The sequence below is a fragment of the Staurois parvus genome, unplaced genomic scaffold, assembly GCF_062004578.1.
Source record: "Staurois parvus isolate SC_StPar_1 unplaced genomic scaffold, SC_StPar_1.0 ptg000387l, whole genome shotgun sequence".
NCBI classification, from domain to species: Eukaryota; Metazoa; Chordata; class Amphibia; order Anura; family Ranidae; genus Staurois; species Staurois parvus.
Window position 1 is genome coordinate 6255557 of NW_028318183.1, and position 19440 is coordinate 6274996.

Sequence of the window (19440 nt, forward strand, 5' to 3'; positions counted from 1 at the left end):
ACATTCAAAATCATGTTAAATAGTGTTATGGTTTTGATACATAAATTACCAAAAATAGCACTTGACTGTTATGAAACAACAGCAATGTCCTGGGAAGTGGTTTTCCTTTACAATAGACAACCTCAAACAAAAGTCATTCACAATGGTTGACCGAATATAAATTACCTATTTGGAACACAATAAAGTCACCCAGCCCTGACCTGCTATAACCCAGCCAGTGTTCACCAAAATTCATAAATGTTCATTGTGAAAATCCAGCATTTAGGTACCTGAACTTTGAGAAATATAACAAGTAAAGCTTCCAAGAGATTTGACAATTGTTCATCCAGCACAAGGATATTCGACTGTCTTGGGAATTTTAACACCCATTATCAATAGAGTCAAATATTTGCTGGCAGATCAACTGAATGTTTACCAATGAGCACACAGACAATGGCCCTAGATACTCGAACACTCCTCAGGTGTACATAGACTAAAAACTATGCAAGTCGATATGCAAGTCCTGACCTCAGCAAAATACTCAGCTGACATATTCATACTGTATATTTATTATGACCACAGGAATCAATTTAATAAATTTTGCAAATACAAAAGCATAAAAAGAACCAAATCTCAACAAGTTATAATGACATATGATATGGACTGTGATCTGGGTAGACTGAGAGATATTAAAACAAATGACTTACTACCAATATGTACCTACATCAGAGTGCAGAGAGATATTATCTGATATGATGGACTGAAATAACGCATATTCATCATCTGATAAAGTACTATGACAAATTATGGGAATTTTCTTCTTGATATCTACCAATCTCTTAATACTTGACAACCATAAAAATATAATTCTCATCTAATACGGATAATCCACATACTTGAACCAGCTCAAACAAATGGACATTAACTTCCTTGGCGGTATTCCCGAGTGTAGCTCGGGGTAGAATTTCTATACCAAGAACGGTAACCCCGAGCTACACTCGGGCTTACCATGCAGCGTTCTCTGGGGGTCCCTGCAGCACTTACCTTGTCCTTCGCTCCCACGATGGGTCCCCTGCAGCGTCCCCGTCAATCTCCTCCGGCGGATGCCGGCATCTGGCTTCCGTGTTCCGGTCCCTGTGACGTCGGAACGTTCGGGCGGCGGAACCGGTGGGAAATTTGAAATTTTTAAAAAATGACATTTTTGCTGTCATTGCTTTTTCACTGCATTTCACATACATTTTGTCCTGTGCCCTGCCTGCATTTTGACTGTTCTTTCTGCCTGGAAACTTAGAAAAGTCCATGGCGGCCAAAAAGCATCCCTTTACGTCAAAAGCGGTTTTAGAACAGCGATAGTAAATCAGAACCACTTGCAGAATTGAGTGATAATGATTTGTGGGGAAATTCGTCATCAGACACTGAAAACGATTTTGCGACTTTGCTCAGCGATGTGCGAATTTGCCTCTGTATTTCACATTTCAGTGTTTTTGGTTTGATTATATTATTGAATTAAATTTATTATTATATTATTATTTTTTATGATTATTTATTAAATTATAATTTATGATTTCGTGTTTCAAGTTTTATCATATCTGGAATGTTTAATAGACTCTTTTTCGGATAGATTTCAGTGAGTTATTCCTAAAAATTACAGCCTACAATAAAAAACTACATATTTCCATGCAAAAAAATGGTACCGCTTTCAGCACAAAAAATCGGAAAGAATCGTACCGCCAAGGAGGTTAAAGAGGGATATCTATGAAAGCCACTTTAATATTTCATCAAGATACATTTTATCAATACAATACTCCTTAAGATCATACATAAACTGGGAGATTACTCATAATTAAGTGATTACATTTTCATTCATGGAATATGACTGCCTCTAGTGGACAGGTAAAGAACATCCAGAATAAGCGGCATTCTTGGCTGTCCAATCGTCATGTACCATGGGTGGATCCAGCAGACAATGGATCTTCACAGTATGTATGTATGTATGTATACAGTGGGGCAAAAAAGTATTTAGTCAGCCACCAATTGTGCAAGTTCTCCCACTTAAAAAGATGAGAGAGGCCTGTAATTGGCATCATAGATAGACCTCAACTATGAGAGACAAAATGAGAAAACAAATCCAGACAATCACATTGGCTGATTTGGAAAGAATTTATTTGCAAATTATGGTGGAAAATAAGTATTTGGTCAATATGAAAAGTTCATCTCAATACTTTGTTATATATCCTTTGTTGGCAATGACAGAGGTCAAACGTTTCCTGTAAGTCTTCACAAGGTTGGCACACACTGTTGCTGGTATGTTGGCCCATTCCTCCATGCAGATCTCCTCTAGATGATGTTTTGGGGCTGTCGCTGGGCAACACGGACTTTCAACTCCCTCCAAAGGTTTTCTATGGGCTTAAGATCTGGAGACTGGCTAGGCCACTCCAGGACCTTGAAATGCTTCTTACGAAGCCACTCCTTCGTTGCCCGGGCGGTATGTTTGGGATCATTGTCATGTTGGAAGACCCAGTCACGTTTCACCTTCAATGCCCTTGCTGATGGAAGGAGGTTTGCACTCAAAATCTCACGATACATGGCCCCATTCATTCTGCCCTGTACATGGATCAGTCGTCCTGGTCTCTTTGTGGAGAAACAGCCCCAAAGCATGATGTTGCCACCCCCATGCTTCACAGTAGGTATGGTGTTCTTTGGATGCAACTCAGCATTCTCTCTCCTCCAAACACGACGAGTTGTGTTTCTACCAAACAGTTCTATTTTGGTTTCATCTGACCATATGACATTCTCCCAGTCCTCTTCTGGATCATCCAAATGCTCTCTAGCAAACTTCAGACGGGCCGGAACATGTACTGGCTTAAGCAGGGGGACACGTCTGGCACTGCAGGATCTGAGTCCCTGGCGGCGTAGTGTGTTACTGATGGTAGCCTTTGTTACGTTGGTCCCAGCTCTCTGCAGGTCATTCACTAGGTCCCCCCGTGTGGTCCTGGGATTTTTGCTCACCGTTCTTGTGATCATTTTGACCCCGCGGGGTGAGATCTTGTGTGGAGCCCCAGATCGAGGGAGATTATCAGTGGTCTTGTATGTCTTCCATTTTCTAATTATTGCTCCCACGGTTGATTTGTTCACACCAAGCTGCTTGCCTATTGCAGATTCAGTCTTCCCAGCCTGGTGCAGGTCTACAATTTTGTTTCTGGTGTCCTTCGACAGCTCTTTGGTCTTCACCAAAGTGGAGTTTGGAGTGTGACTGAGGTTGTGGACAGGTGTCTTTTATACTGAAAACAAGTTCAAACAGGTGCCATTGATACAGGTAATGAGTGCAGGACAGAGGAGCCTCTTAAAGAAGAAGGTACAGGTCTGTGAGAGCCAGAAATCTTGCTTGTTTGTAGGTGACCAAATACTTATTTTCCACCATAATTTGCAAATAAATTCTTTCCAAATCAGCCAATGTGATTGTCTGGATTTGTTTTCTCATTTTGTCTCTCATAGTTGAGGTCTACCTATGATGCCAGTTACAGGCCTCTCTCATCTTTTTAAGTGGGAGAACTTGCACAATTGGTGGCTGACTAAATACTTTTTTGCCCCACTGTATATATACATGCAGGAAAAGGAAAAAAAAAAACCTTAAAAACACTTGAAAAAACTTGAAAAAGGAGACCCTTGGAAAAACCCTTAAAGAAAAACTTGGGGAAAAAAACCCCTGGAAAGCTGACTCGAGATATTTCATTGAAAAACCTTTTGCCTGCTTAAAAGATCCTATTTGTGATCTGAGAATTATTTTTTGCCTGCTAAGACAACTTTTGCTTGCTTCCTAACAAGAAGAAAACTGCTGATCGGAGTGACTACTGCTTGAAGGGAAACATTTTTACCAACCTACCATTCCACCCAAAGATCTCAGAGAACGCTACATCTGGGAGTGGTGAGATATTGTGGCCAAGTATCAACACTTTTATTCATTCAAAATCAGTACTGGGCAGCACAGTGGCTAAATGGTGAGCACTTCTGCCTGGCAGTACTAGGGTCATTGGTTCAAATCCCAGCCATGGCACCTGCTGCCTGGAGTTTGCATGTTCTCCCTGTGCCTGCGTGGGTTTCCTCCGGGTACTCTGGTTTCCTCCCACACTCCAAAGACATGCTGGTAGGATAATTGGATCCTGTCTAAATTGTCCCTAGTATGTGTATGTATGTGAGTTAGGGACCTTAGATTGTACACCCCTTGAGGGTTAGGGACTGATGTGAATGTACAACATATATGTAAAGCGCTGCGTAAATGGACGGCGCTATATAAGTATCTGAAATAAATAAATTAATAAAATTACTAGAACTTTAATAATATTTCATGGTGCTGTAGTGCTGAAATTGTGCATAGTGATATATATATATATATATATATATATATATATATATTTCTAACAACTTCGAAATTGTATTGATCTGATTGAACCCTCGAGATTGGATGGTGTATAGGGAGATTAATTGCTAAATTACCATATTGGGTAGTTTTGATAGTAGAATAGTTTTATTTTTTTTCTCTTTATTGGTATACTATAACGCATTGTTCTTGAGACATATTTGAAGTGTTTCAGTGTGTATTATATAAGGAATATTTTCCTAATTCTCTTCGGCCACGGGAATTGGAAATCATATACTGAATACTAATAACTGATATTTGCTAATCACTGAAAAATCAAGGTTTTGTTATTTACTCTGCTATAATATATATATTTTGTGATTAGCCTAATTTCAATTTATTGCGGGTTATTCTTTGATTGTGTGTCGGAAATACTCATCACCAGTATATTAGTTTGAATTAAAATATATATAGAAATATTTCTTGTATATAAATTATCAAATTGGCGATATTTGTATGTTTGGTAAAGAAATCACATTGGTAAAAGGACTCAAAAAAAGTTAGCGTGGTGATAAATTTGTTAAGGTGTCCATATTATTGAATATTATTAATGAAGTTATTTACTGTAACGGCTGGAGGCACTGCGTCATAATTATATACGGGAATGGACACTTCCCAATTTATAATTATCACAAAAGCACTACAATAGGAGTCCGTACACACCTGCCATCATTTAAAGTGCCTCTGATAAGCCCCAAATAAAGTTCAGCTGTTCTAGTACATCTTTCCTGACATTTTCTTAGTCGCATCCTACAGCAAAACCCATGGTCCGCAGAGAGCTTCCAAAGCATCAGAGGGATCTCATTGTTAATAGGTATCAGTCAGGAGAAGGGTACAAAAGAATTTCCAAGGCATTAGATATACCATGGAACACAGTGAAGACAGTCATCATCAAGTGGAGAAAATATGGTACAACAGTAACATTACCAAGAACTAGACGTCCCTCCAAAATTGATGAAAAGACAAGAAGAAGACTGGTCTGGGAGGCTGCCAAGAGGCCTACAGCAACATTAAAGGAGCTGCAGGAATATCTGGCAAGTACTGGCTGTGTGGTACATGTGACAACAATCTCCCGTAATCTTCATATGTCTGGGCTATGGGGTAGAGTGGCAAGACGGAAGCCTTTTCTTACGAAGAAAAACATCCAAGCCTGGGTACATTTTGCATAAACACATCTGAATTCTCCCAAAACCATGTGGGAAAATGTGTTATGGTCTGATGAAACCAAGGTTGTACTTTTTGTCCATAATTCCAAAAGATGTTTGGCACAAAAACAACACTGCACATCACCAAAAGAACACCATACCCACAGTGAAGCATGGTGGTGGCAGCAGCATACTTTGAGGCTGTTTATCTTCAGCTGGATCTGGGGCCTTCGTCAAGGTAGAGGGAATTATGAAGAGTTCCAAATACCAGTCAATATTGGCACAAAACCTTCAGGCTTCTGCTAGAAAGCTGAACATGAAGAGGAACTTCATCTTTCAGCATGACAATGACCCAAAGCATACATCCATATCAACAAAGGAATGGCTTCACCAGAAGAAGATGAAAGTTTTGGAATGGCCCAGCCAGAGCCCAGACCTGAATCCAATCAAAAATCTGTGGAGTGATCTGAAGAGGGCTGTGCACAGGAGATGCCCTCACAATCTGACAGATTTGGAATGTTTTTGCAAGGAACAGTGGATAAATATTGCCAAGTCAAGATGTGTCATGCTGATAGACTCATACCCAAAAAGACTGAGAGCTGGAATCTCATCTACAGGTGCTTCAACAAAGTATTAGTTTAAGGGTGTGCACACTTATGCAACCATATTATGTTAATTGTTTATTTTTACCTCCCTCCACCTGAAAGATTTCAGTTTGTTGTTCAACTGAGTTGTACAGTTTATAGGTCACATTAAAAATGGAAAAGGTTCTGAAATGATTTATCTTTGTCTCATTTTTTTTACATCACAGAAACTTGACATTTTAACAGGGGTGTGTAGACTTTTTATATGCTCTATAGATCACAATTGACTGTTTGCCAATCCCCACCTTAAAGTGTTACTAATCCCACAATTGTAAAATCAGCATGCTTTACTGCATATACAGGCTGGTTATACTCGCTGTGGAACCTAAGGAGTTAATCTTCTGCATTGTTTAAAAAAAGATGGTTGATTCTGACTTCTCTGATCCTCCCCTTCTACTGTCCCCAATCCAACTGCTGATAGAAAAGAGCACTGGGGGCAAGCTGCACATGCTCAGTTTAGTGTGTATTGCTTTTTTTTTTTTATTGAGAGAGTGCATGTGATCAGCACAGGGCCAATCAGCGCTGTCCAGGCAGAGGATCAGGGGTCATGCAGCCTCATAGGACAATCAGGGAAGAATGAAAACTCCTTCTACAAGCTTTAACCAGTGCTCTGCTGGACACTGATAGAAGTCACAAGACTGCGCTAACTGCTGATGAGAAAGGGTATTTAGCAGTTTATGTTTACTAAAACAATAGCATTTCCATGTTGTGTGTACTGTGGGAGACCAGATATAGTGAATGCAGGGTCCTGGGTTTAGTAACACTTTAACCCCTTGTTTATAAACAACCTAGTATTCATTGTGTGAAAACAAGCTCACTGCTGCAGCCATGAGCTTGGTATTGATTTTTACAGCCGACTCTTAGGTAAGTGATCCGGACAGTTCTCACTTTTACAGTGACTGAACATTGAGATTAGCTGTTCAGTCTCCACTTCTCAGACAATTTCTACTGGTAAAGTGGAAGTGAAGGCAAACCTTTAACATTTACAGTCCAAATACGGAAGTGTGAACTATCTAAAATGCCAGAAAGTGTGTCATTTTGCTAAAGTAGTTCTATGATCCACACATCTTGTCAGGCAGCAATGCAAGGACCTGGCCTCACATGTCTCTATAGCAGTTAAAGACATTCAGCATTGTCATTAACCCCAAATCTGTAATTGAACAGTAAAAGGAATAGCATGACAACAATAAACCCGGTGATCTCCTATCAGCAAGCTCCTGGTACACACTGAGATGTAATAAAATATTGTATTTCTTGCTTGCTGTGCTCTTAATCTTTCATTATGTCATTAGTTGACAGATGACAGTGGAGGATTCTGTGTTGTGACCCATGACATTAGTTGGTGTGTCAGATTTTACTGATATTAGAGACAGGTGGTGAAAGGGTTACATGATTCCCACAGATTTTAACTACTTGCCCTTCGCCCTATAGCAGAAATACTGCTACAGGGCCGCAGGGCAACACAAAATCATGTGTATATATACAGTCATGGCCGAAATTGTTGGCACCCTTGATATTTCTCCAGGAAATCATGTATTTCTCACGAAACGTATTGCATTAACACATGTTTTGCTATACACATGTTTATTCCCTTTGTGTGTATTGGGACAAAACAAAAAAAGGGAGGAAAGAAAGCAAATTCGACATAATGTCACACAAACCTCCAAAAATGGGCTGGACAAAAGTATTGGCACCCTTTCACAACTGCGGATAAATAAGAATGTTACAAGCATGTGATGCTCCTGTAAACTCACCTGGGGCAAGTAACAGGTGTGGGCAATATAGAAATCACACCTGAAAGCAGATAAAAAGGAGAGACGTTCACTTAACCTTTGCATTGTGTGTCTGTCTGTGCCACACTAAGCATGGACAACAGAAAGAGGAGACGAGAACTGTCTGAGGACCTGAGAACCAAAATTGTGGCAAAATATCAACAATCTCAAGGTTACAAGTCCATCTCCAGAGAACTAGATTTGCCTTTGTCCACAGTGCGCAACATTATCAAGAAGTTTGCAACCCATGGCACTGTAGCTAATCTCCCTGGTCGTGGACGGATGAGGAAAATTGATGAAAGATTGCAACGCAGAATAGTCCGGATGGTGGATAAGCAGCCCCAAACATGTTCCAAAGACATTCAAGCTGTCCTGCAGGCTCAGGGAGCATCAGTGTCAGCGCGAACTATCCGTCGACATTTAAATGAAATGAAACGCTATGGCAGGAGACCCAGGAGGACCCCACTGCTGACACAGAGACATAAAAAAGCAAGACTACAGTTTGCCAAAATGTACTTGAGTAAGCCAAAAGCCTTCTGGGAAAACGTCTTGTGGACAGATGAGACCAAGATAGAGCTTTTCGGTAAAGCACATCATTCTACTGTTTACCGAAAACGGAATGAGGCCTACAAAGAACAAAACACAGTACCTACGGTAAAATATGGTGGAGGTTCAATGATGTTTTGGGGTTGTTTTGCTGCCTCTGGCACTGGGTGCCTTGACTGTGTGCAAGGCATCATGAAATCTGAGGATTACCAAAGGATTTTGGGTCGCACTGTAGGGCCCAGTGTCAGAAAGCTGGGTTTGCGTCCAAGATCCTGGGTCTTCCAGCAGGACAATGACCCCAAACATACGTCAAAAAGCACTCAGAAATGGATGGCAAAGAAGCGCTGGAGAGTTCTGAAGTGGCCAGCAATGAGCCCAGATCTAAATCCCATTGAACACCTGTGGAGAGATCTTAAAATTGCTGTTGGGAAAAGGTGTCCTTCCAATAAGAGAGACCTGGAGCTGTTTGCAAAGGAAGAGTGGTCCAAAATTCCGGGTGAGAGGTGTCAGAAGCTTATTGATGGTTATAGGAAGCGACTGATTTCAGTTATGTTTTCCAAAGGGTGTGCAACCAAATATTAAGTTAAGGGTGCCAATACTTTTGTCCAGCCCATTTTTGGGGTTTTGTGTGACATTATGTCATATTTGCTTTTCTGCCTCTGTTTTATATTTGTTCCAATACATACAAAGGGAATAAACATGTGTATAGCAAAACATGTGTTAATGCAATACCTTTTTTGTGTGAAATACTTGATTTTCAGGAAAAATATCAAGGGTGCCAACAATTTCGGCCATGACTGTACGTAATTTGCATTTACTGGTAGGGAGCGCACATGCACCGCCCCACCCGCGCCACTATTGGAGGCTACAGATGTCAATCACCAGGTACAGGCCAGCAATTCCCAGTCGCACTTGGCGATTGTCGGGGAAAGCTAACAGGGGAGAGATCTGTGTGTAAATAACACAGGTGTTTCTGCTGTCAGCATGGACATGCTGCTTTGTATCTCTGTGCACAGCATGTCTCCCTAGTAAAACACACATAGCACACAGTTAACCATTTAATCGCCCCAGATGTTAACCCCTTTTTGCCGAGTGCCATTAGTACAGTGTCAGTGCTTTCTATTAGCACTGATCACTGTATTAGTGTCACTAGGGATGTCAATGGTAGTTTGTCAGTCGCCCCCCCCCCAGTGTCAGAATGCCCACCGCAGTCCTGCTATAAGTCGCTGATCGCCATTACTGGTATAAAAAAAGTAGAAATAGAAATTCCAGTAGATATATCGCCATTTGTAGATGCTATAACTTTCACGTAACAAATTAGTTTACTCAAATTGGGATTTTTTTTAGCAAAGAGATGTAGCAGAATACATTTTGGCCTAAATTAATGATGAAATGTGATTTTTTAAATGTTTTTATTGGATATGTTTTATAAGTCAAAAATATATATTTTTTTTCAAACTTTTTTTTGTTTATAGTGCAAAAAGTAAAAAACGCAGAGGTGATCAAATACTACCGAAAGAAAGCTCTATTTGTTGGAACAAATGACATAAATTTAATTTGTGTAGAGCGTTGCATGACCGCGCAATTGTCAGCTAAAATAATGCAGCGCCGTATCACATAAAATGGCCTGGTCAGGAAGGGGGAGAAATCCTCTGGAGGAAATGTAAGGGTGTAAAAAGGCTGTTATTTGCAGGGAAAAAAAAATCCTGCTGAGTAATATAAAACTGCATTCATAATTTTTTTTGCAAAGCGTTGCAACCACATTGAGTGGATCATGGGTGCTATGCCCTGGCTCCTGCAGACTATTCCCCCAACTACAGGTGCTGAAGGGAGTACCAATGGACTACAAGTGTGGTGCACTTGTGCTCCATTGAGAACTAGGAGTCTCTGTCACAGTTGCAGACCTCCTTGGCACTTGAAGTTTTTTTTTAATTATTCACAGAGCCATTCACAGCTGTGCTAATTTCAAATAATGACAGGGTCCAGTAGAGAGAAGAACCACCGGATTCTGTAAGGGGGGATTTGGGTGGGAGGCAGGGGCGGACTGACAACCCATGAGGCCCCCGGGCAATAGGGGATCATGGGGTCCCTGTGTCCTTGCCCAAACTCAAAAAAGCCTATGAAAAAGGTACCAGGGGCATCTCATGGAGCCCCCTATTGACCCCGGGCCCTCGGGCAGTGCCCGAGTTTCCAAATGGTCAGTCCGCCCCTAGTGGAAGGCTACAGCTAGACCATGTTTCATGTTATGCCATAAATATGGGTGTAATATGAAACATGGTCAGAAAAACAATTTAACAAGAAGTATAATGTGAATTGGTGCAGCACTACCCCAACAATACACTAAAATTATTTTATATATTTTTATTATTATAGTTCATAAATATTGAAGTCCCATCAGGATTTTTCTTTCACTGGCGTTTCTTTATCTACACATTATCTATTCAATTTTTGTTCCTCTATGGATCGCTTAGCGGATCAGCTCACTTTATGAACTGTGAAAGAATGGTTTGTTGTATTCACTTTACTGCACTGGTGGCATTCATTAGTCACTTATAAGTTTTGTATGAGTCATTTTAGATGATTCAAACTGTTTTTATGTGCATTCTATTCTATTTTACGTATTTATTGTACATCATTTATTGGTTTAGTTCATCCATTTTTGGGATAAGATAGTGAGGGAGTAGTGTAGTGTTGGGGTAGCGCTGCATCAATTCACATTATATTTTGCACATTATCCATTTGGTATATGGTTTGGTGTCAGCAGCCTCCTCCCCATAATTGTTATTAGTCCTGTCAGGGCTCCGGGTATGACCAGAGGTATGTGAACTGACGCAGGGAAACGCAGGCTTCAGATATGTTATAAACAAATATAATTTATTAATACTAACAATACATAAACGCAGTGCAATACTAAAACATAACACAGTGCAAACGAACCCAACCAAACCACCCACAGATAACAATACATACAATGCAAGCGTAGTCAGGCAGGCCGGGTCAATAACAATCGGGCAGGAAGGGACAGGAGGAGCAGGCAGAGAGTAGTCAGGTCACGAGCCGGGTACAGCAACTAACGGGCAGGTAGGTACAGGGGGTCAGGCAGAGAATGGTCGGGGTCACAAGCCAGGGATCAAACAGGAGAAGTCAGCAGAGGTCCGGATAAGGCAGGGTCGGCAACAAGTCAGTCAGTCAGGCAGGAACAGGAACAGGAATGCAGGTAACAAGATACAGGGGCCCATGGAAAAACACACACCAAGGCACAGACTGCAGGTCTGGCCATCCCTTAAATACACCTGCAATCAGCCTCAGGTGTTTTGGCTGACTGCAGGGTTGAGTCTCTGATTGCTGAGAGCACCCGCTGGCCAGCCCTGGTACTGCAGCCCACAAGGCAGGTGAGTTCCACCATTATTGGCAAGCCCATTCCTGACAGTACCCCCCCCCCCCTCAAGGAGCGGCCTCAGGACGCTCCAAACAGTCCTAGCTGGGCAAAATGTTCCACCGCCCTGGTCTGGTAACTGGCGGGATATCAAAGACTGGCACATCGGGCTGGACTCCGGGCAGAGGCACATCGGGCTGGACTCCGGGCAGAGGCACATCGGGCTGGACTCCGGGCAGAGGCACATCGGGCTGGACTCCGGGCAGAGGCACATCGGGCTGGACTCCGGGCAGCGGCACATCGGGCTGGACTCTGGGCAGAGGCACAGGGCCCCCAGGAGGAGCGGCAGGCACAGGGCCCCCAGGCGGAGCGGCGGGCACCGGGCCCCCAGGCGGGGTGGCGGGAGCCAGGCCCCCAGGCGGAGCGGTGGGCCCTCAGGCAGACCGGCGGGCACCGGGCCCCCAGGAGGGGCGGCAGGCACCGAGCCCCTGGGCGGAGTGGCGGGCGCCGGGCCCCCAGGCGGAGCGGTGGAGCGGCGGGCCCCCAGGAGGGGCGCCGGGCCCCCAGGTGGAGCGGCGGGTGCCGGGCCCCCAGGCGGAGCGGCGGGCGCCGGGCCCCCAGGCGGAGCGGCGGGTGCCGGACCCCCAGGAGGGGCGGCGGGCACCGGGCCCCCAGGCGGAGCGGTGGGCACCAGGTCGTCAGGCACGACAGCGGGCATCGGGTCACCAGGCATCAGCTCATTTGGCTCGCCAGCGGGCACCGCGTCATCTGGCAAGGCAGTGGGCACCGAGTCACCAGGCACGACAGTGGGTTCCGAGTCAACTGGCATGACCGCGGGCACTGTGTCAGACATTGGATCGTCTGGCTCGACAGCGGGCATCGGGTCACCATTCATCAGGTCATTTGGCTCGACAGCGGGCACCGCGTCATCTGGCAAGGCAGTGGGCACCGAGTCACCAGGCACGACAGTGGGCTCTGAGTCAATTGGCACGACAGCGGGCACCGGGTCATCAGGTACCGGATCGTCTGGCTCGACAGCAGGCACCGGGTCATCTGGCGCTGGATCGTCTGGCTCGACAGCGGGCATCGGGTCACCAGGCATGACAGCGGGCACTGGGTCATCAGGCATTGGATCGTCTGGCTTGACAGCGGGCATCGGGTCACCAGGCATGACAGCGGGCACTGGGTCATCAGGCATTGGATTGTCTGGCTCAACAGCGGGCATCGGGTCACCAGGTATGACAGCGGGCACTGGGTCACCAGGCATCAGGTCATTTGGCTCGCCAGTGGGCACCGCGTCATCTGGCAAGGCAGTGGGCACCGAGTCACCAGGCACGACAGTGGGCTCTGAGTCAATTGGCACGACAGCGGGCACCGGGTCATCAGGTACTGGATCGTCTGGCTCGACAGCGGGCATCGGGTCACCAGGCATGACAGCAGGCACTGGGTCATCAGGTACCGGATCGTCTGGATCGACAGCAGGCACCGGGTCATCAGGCATTGGATCGTCTGGCTCGACAACGGGCATCGGGTCACCAGGCATGACAGCAGGCACCGGGTCATCAGGTAACGGATCGTCTGGATCAACAGCGGGCACCGGGTCATCTGGTGTTGGATCGTCTGGCTCGACAGCGGGCATCGGGTCACCAGGCATGACAGCGGGCACTGGGTCATCAGGCATTGGATCGTCTGGCTCGACAGCGGGCATCGGGTCACCAGGCATCAGGTCATTTGGCTCGACAGCGGGCACCGCGTCATCTGGCAAGGCAGTGGGCACCGAGTCACCAGGCACGACAGTGGGATCTGAGTCAATTGGCTCGACAGCGGGCACCGGGTCATCAGGTACCAGATCGTCTGGCTCGACAGCAGGCACCGAGTCATCTGGCGCTGGATCGTCTGGCTCGACAGCGGGCATCGGGTCACCAGGCATGACAGCGGGCACTGGGTCATCAGGCGTGATAGGATCATCAGGCTGGATCAGTTCATCAGGCTGGGTACAGACATCAGGCTGGGTAGGGACATCAGGCTGAAGTGCGGGTGCCGAGGCACCAGGCTGAACCACGGAAGGCAGGTTCTCAGACGGCAGGCTCACCGGTTTGGATACTGGCAGGATGGTACTGGTTGGAAAGAATTTTCGCTTTTTTTCTGGTTTTAACTACTGGAGCACTGCAAGTAAACGCAGGTCTGCAAACGAATGGAGCAGCTGAGGACAGAGAAGAGCTGGAAGATGGAACAGAGGAGGGAGCAGCCGCCACAGAGGACCTCTCCACAGGGCCAAAGAAAGGATAGGTGCAGCGAGTGGGAGCAGAGGACTGGTATGTGGTAGTTAGAGTATACTGGGCCGCACTGGAGGTGCTGTCGGGGATGCAGGAAGAGTGCCTTGAGCAGAGGAATGACGTTGCAAGCTGACTGAGGCTGGGTGCAACAAGTCTGACCATGTCTGCAGTATGGGTTGAACAAAGCTGAGCTTACACAAAGCCTGTCTGGTCAAAGACTGCACTGCGTTTATACAATCCCTTAATACCTGTGGTGAACATGCAGCATAATGCTCCAAGAAGCAATCCACATCATCCTCTAATAACCATACCAGGGACTCTACCTGGTCTGCACTAAATGGTGGCAAAAAGTCATTCCTGCTTTCAGGGGTACCAGATGAAGCCAACTCTACACAAACCTGAATCAAAGGTTGCACCTCAGAGAACTCTGTGCCCTGATCTACTAGAACATGAGCGATCCGTATACATTCTAGCAGTTGATCCCGGGTATACTCCCTCAGAGTCTGATAAGCATATTCTCTGTCATCAAAAACCAGCAGTGACAAATACACAACCTCGTCAAGATCCATCCTTCCCAGCAACAAGCCAAGATGGCTTCCCTGTGCAGCCACTTCTGGTCAGGATTGGCCTTGGTGTAATGTCAGGGCTCCGGGTATGACCAGAGGTTTGTGAACTGATGCAGGGAAACGCAGGCTTCAGATATGTTATAAACAATATAATTTATTAATACTAACAATACATAAACGCAGTGCAATACTAAAACATAACACAGTGCAAACGAACCCAACCAAACCACCCACAGATAACAATACATACAATGCAAGCGTAGTCAGGCAGGCCGGGTCAATAACAATCGGGCAGGAAAGGACAGGAGGAGCAGGCAGAGAGTAGTCAGGTCACGAGCCGGGTACAGCAACTAACGAGCAGGTAGGTACAGGGGGTCAGGCAGAGAATGGTCGGGGTCACAAGCCAGGGATCAAACAGGAGAAGTCAGCAGAGGTCCGGATCAGGCAGGGTCGGCAACAAATCAGTCAGACAGGAACAGGAACAGGAATGCAGGTAACAAGATACAGGGGCCCATGGAAAAACACACACAGACTGGCACAGACTGCAGGTCTGGCCATCCCTTAAATACACCTGCAATCAGCCTCAGGTGTTTTGGCTGACTGCAGGGTTGAGTCTCTGATTGCTGAGAGCACCCGCTGGCCAGCCCTGGTACTGCAGCCCACAAGGCAGGTGAGTCCCACCATTATTGGCAAGTCCATTCCTGACAAGTCTATTTTTTGAGTAGTGCAGGAGGTTCCTATCGTTAATTTAATAAGAAGGATTAGAGCAAAAGACACGCCCAAGCAGGGGCTATCAATGGTACATTTAAAACAAAGAAATTAGTACTGTAACTCCAACAATGCAAGAGGCGCGCCCACGTAGGGGCTAGCAATAGCACATAAAATACAAAAACAGTGATATAACACCAACAAAAATTTCCAGCCAAAGGCAAATCTCTATCGCCTCATGTAATCAAATAAAAAAGAAAGAGGAAAAAAAGAGTAAAGAAGGAAGAAGAAAATAAGACCAGAAGCAGGGATCCAGGAATGCATTTACCATACAGCGTCATAAACCCAGACTAGCTGGGGGGAGCGTGGGAAAATCATATGTCAACCACGGCTCCCATATTTTAAAAATTTTTGTCAGTACGGATACTTGATATCTGTTTATTGAGCATCAGAGTGGTCATACAGTCCCGCACCCCCTGAAGAGGGACAGACGGGCTCTTCCATGCCTGGGCAATTGTTCTAGTGGCTGACAGAAACAGATAGGAAGCCAACTTCTGCTGATGAGCCAACAGGCCCGGTATGGGACAATAAAGCAAAGCATACCAAGCCTCTTGGCGTATGGAGAGATGGAACAAGATGTAAAGAAGGCCAAAGACACGAGACCAAAAACGATGCAGTGTCGGACATGACCACCATATATGCAACACACCTCCACGATGGCCGCAACCTCGAAAGCAGCGTTCACTATAGGCAAGGTCCTCCTAGGCTATACGAGCCGGGACCCAATACCTACGAAACAGTACTTTGTATGCCGTCTCCAGCGTGGCTTTATTAAATGAACATTTAGCCACAAACGAGCAGGCCCTATTCCAGTCCTCCAGATCCATGACTGTTCCCAAGTCCTGTACCCACTGGACAACATATGATAGAGAATTACGCAGTGGGTGCCTATTGTGGACCCTTCTTTTAAACAATGACACGAGGAAGGTTGGCAAGAAAACAAAGTGCTTCTGAGACAGAGGCTCCAGAGCTGCATCACTAGTGGTACAAAGAGAGAGTAGGCAGAAGGGGTGAAATGGAGCAGAGCACAGTAAATATCAACCTTTTCTGGACCTTTTTACATTATATAAAAAAATTGGAGAGGTCCATGGGATAAATACATTTTACATTGGTAGTTAGTGGGAAGAACGCCACCCTTACATTCTGTTAAAAAGGTGGCCTGCAGGAGAGATCCGTCCATTCGCGCTGTTAGCAGAGATGGAGAAATTTGTTACATTCCTTCTGTTCAGTCCTCAGGTTGAACTAAAGAATAATGTTAGTGTATGACCAACTTTACACTAGCCATTCTGATGTTGCATATTTTTGTTGCCCATACCATGATACTTTGTGTCTCCAAAGCAGCTGCCATATTAGTGGAGAAGCAAGCTATTTCTAGGCAGCTGTTTCTAGTGCTAGGCCTTTCCCTCTGTTGACTCTATTGATGTAATCCAGTAATTGGAAACAGAAGTGAGTTGGATATGCCTTGAATTAAGTCAAAGTCCTGAAAGGCTTCTGTGAGGCTAGATGACTGCATACTGTGGTCTTTACATCTCTATGAACCACAATTGTGACATATCAGTGGGTAGGGTGGAACCAGTTTTCTCATAGTGATGTGTGCTACACAAGGCTTTTTTTTTTTTTTTTGCTTAGACCAAAATGTTCATGAATGCCTTTGGGTTTGTTCATTATCACTTAATTTTTTTTGTAGCATTTAAATTTGGATTTAAAGTAAAGCTGTAGTGAGAGGGACATGGAAGCTGCTGATACCTACCTTTTACAGCAATACTAGGCCCCTGTGCCTAGCCTGTGCACCTTTAGAACTCATTGTGCTGCCCTAGGTCCCCAGCAGTAGTAGTCGATGTTCTTGCTTCCTACGTACTTATGCAAGGACTGTGAAGGAAAAATATTTAATGAGGCTATAGGAAGTAAAAATGAAGGGGTAAAGGGGTTGTAATGACAGTCTCATGTAACGTTTGTGACTGTCTCCTGCAGTTAATTTACCTCTCTACCATTCCTAAAGGTTTTCAGTTCCTGAGGACCAGCTACAGGAGATGGGGTCAGTCTGACATTTTGAAGCCAGGAAGGCAGTTAACCAAGGACAATCTGTGCTATAGATTAGCTGCACTGGATGGTAGAGGAGACGTTGAGAGTCTGATAGACCTATTATCTCTCCATAAACAGTACCTGTAACCTGCTCAAAGATATCCTGCTATACAGTGAGGAACAGAAGTATTTGAACACCCTGCAATTTTTTAAGTTCTCCCACTTAGAAATCATGTAGGGGTCTGAAATTCACATTGTAGGTGCATTCCCAATCTGAGAGACAGAATTTAAAAACAAAATTCAGGAAATCACATTGTATGATTTTTAAAGAATTTATTTGTCTTGCACTGCTGAACATAAGTATTTGAACACCTAAGAAACAGCAAGAATTCTGGCTCTCAAAGACCTGTTACTGTGTCTTTAAAAAGTCCACCTCTACTCCACTCATTAACTTAGTAGCACCTGTCTGAGCTCTTTAAAGACACCTGTCCACCCCACAGTCAGTCAGATGCCAACTACTACCATGGGCAAGACCAAAGAGCTGTCAAAAGACACCAGAGACAAAATTGTGGACCTCCACAAGGCTGGAAAGGGCTATGGGGCAATTGCCAAGCAGCTTGGTGAAAATAGATCAACTATAGAACACTACACCGTCATGGTTTCAAATTATGCATTGCACGGAAGGTTCCCCTGCTCAAGTCATCACATGTCCAGGCCCGACAGAAGTTTGCCAATGACCATCTGGATGATCCAGTGGAGGCATGGGAGAAAGTCATGTGGTCAGAGGAGACCAAAGTAGAACTTTTTGGTCTAAACTTCACTTGTCGCATTTGGAGGAAAAAGAAGGATGAGTTGCATCCCAAGAACACCATCCCTACTGTGAAGCATGGGGGTGGTAACATCATGCTTTGGGGTGCTTTTCTGTGAGGTGACAGGACGACTGCACTGTATTAAAGGAGAGGATGAATGGGGCCATTTATTGTGAGATTTTGAGCAACAACCTCCTTCCCTCAGTCAGAGCATTGAAGATGGGTCGTGGCTGGGTCTTCCAACATGACAACGAACCGAAGCACACAGCCAGGATAACCAAGGAGTGGCTCCGTAAGAAGCATATCAAGGTTCTGGAGTGGCCTAGCCAGTCTCCAGACCTAAATACAATAGAACATCTTTGGAGGGAGCTGAAACTCCGTGTTGCTCAGCGACAGCCCCAAAACCTGACAGATCTAGTGGAGATCTGTGTGGAGGAGTGGGCCAAAATCCCTGTTGCAGTGTGTGCAAACCTGGTCAAGAACTACAGGAAAGTTTGAACTCTGAAATTGCAAACAAAGGCTTCTGTACCAAATACAGGGTGCATCAACATAACTTCCTTTTTTGAAATGTGTGCAATTCAGGCTGTAGCGGCCATAGCGGGGCGGGAGTGGTCTCAGGCGACAGGCGTAGTTCTATAGTTTTTGTTCTCTTCCAGGTCAGTCATCATCATGCGTTGGAACAGTGAGTAGCGTGTGTTTACCGTAGAGGCCTACTTTTCGAACGGATTTTCTGTGATCGCAACCCAACGCGCCTTCCGACGCCGCTTCAATGTAGCCCCGTTGGGCCGTGTCCCTGACCGGAAATCAATTGTTACGTGGGTCACTATGTTCAGACAAACCGCGAGTATGACAAGACGAAGAGCTGGAGTCCCTCGACCCATCAGATCACCTGAGAACATCGAAGCAGTGAGAGCTTCAATCTTGCGATCCCCGCAGCATTCTGCGCGCAAACATGCGTCTGCCCTTGGACTTTTGGATCGTTCACTGAGGCGAATTCTTTACGATGACCATCCGTACAAGTTGGCGATTGTGCAGGAACTCTCTGAACGCGACTTCAATTCTCGGAGGAACGCATGTGAGGCAGTACTCAAAAACGTCCCTGAGGACGCAATTGTTTTTT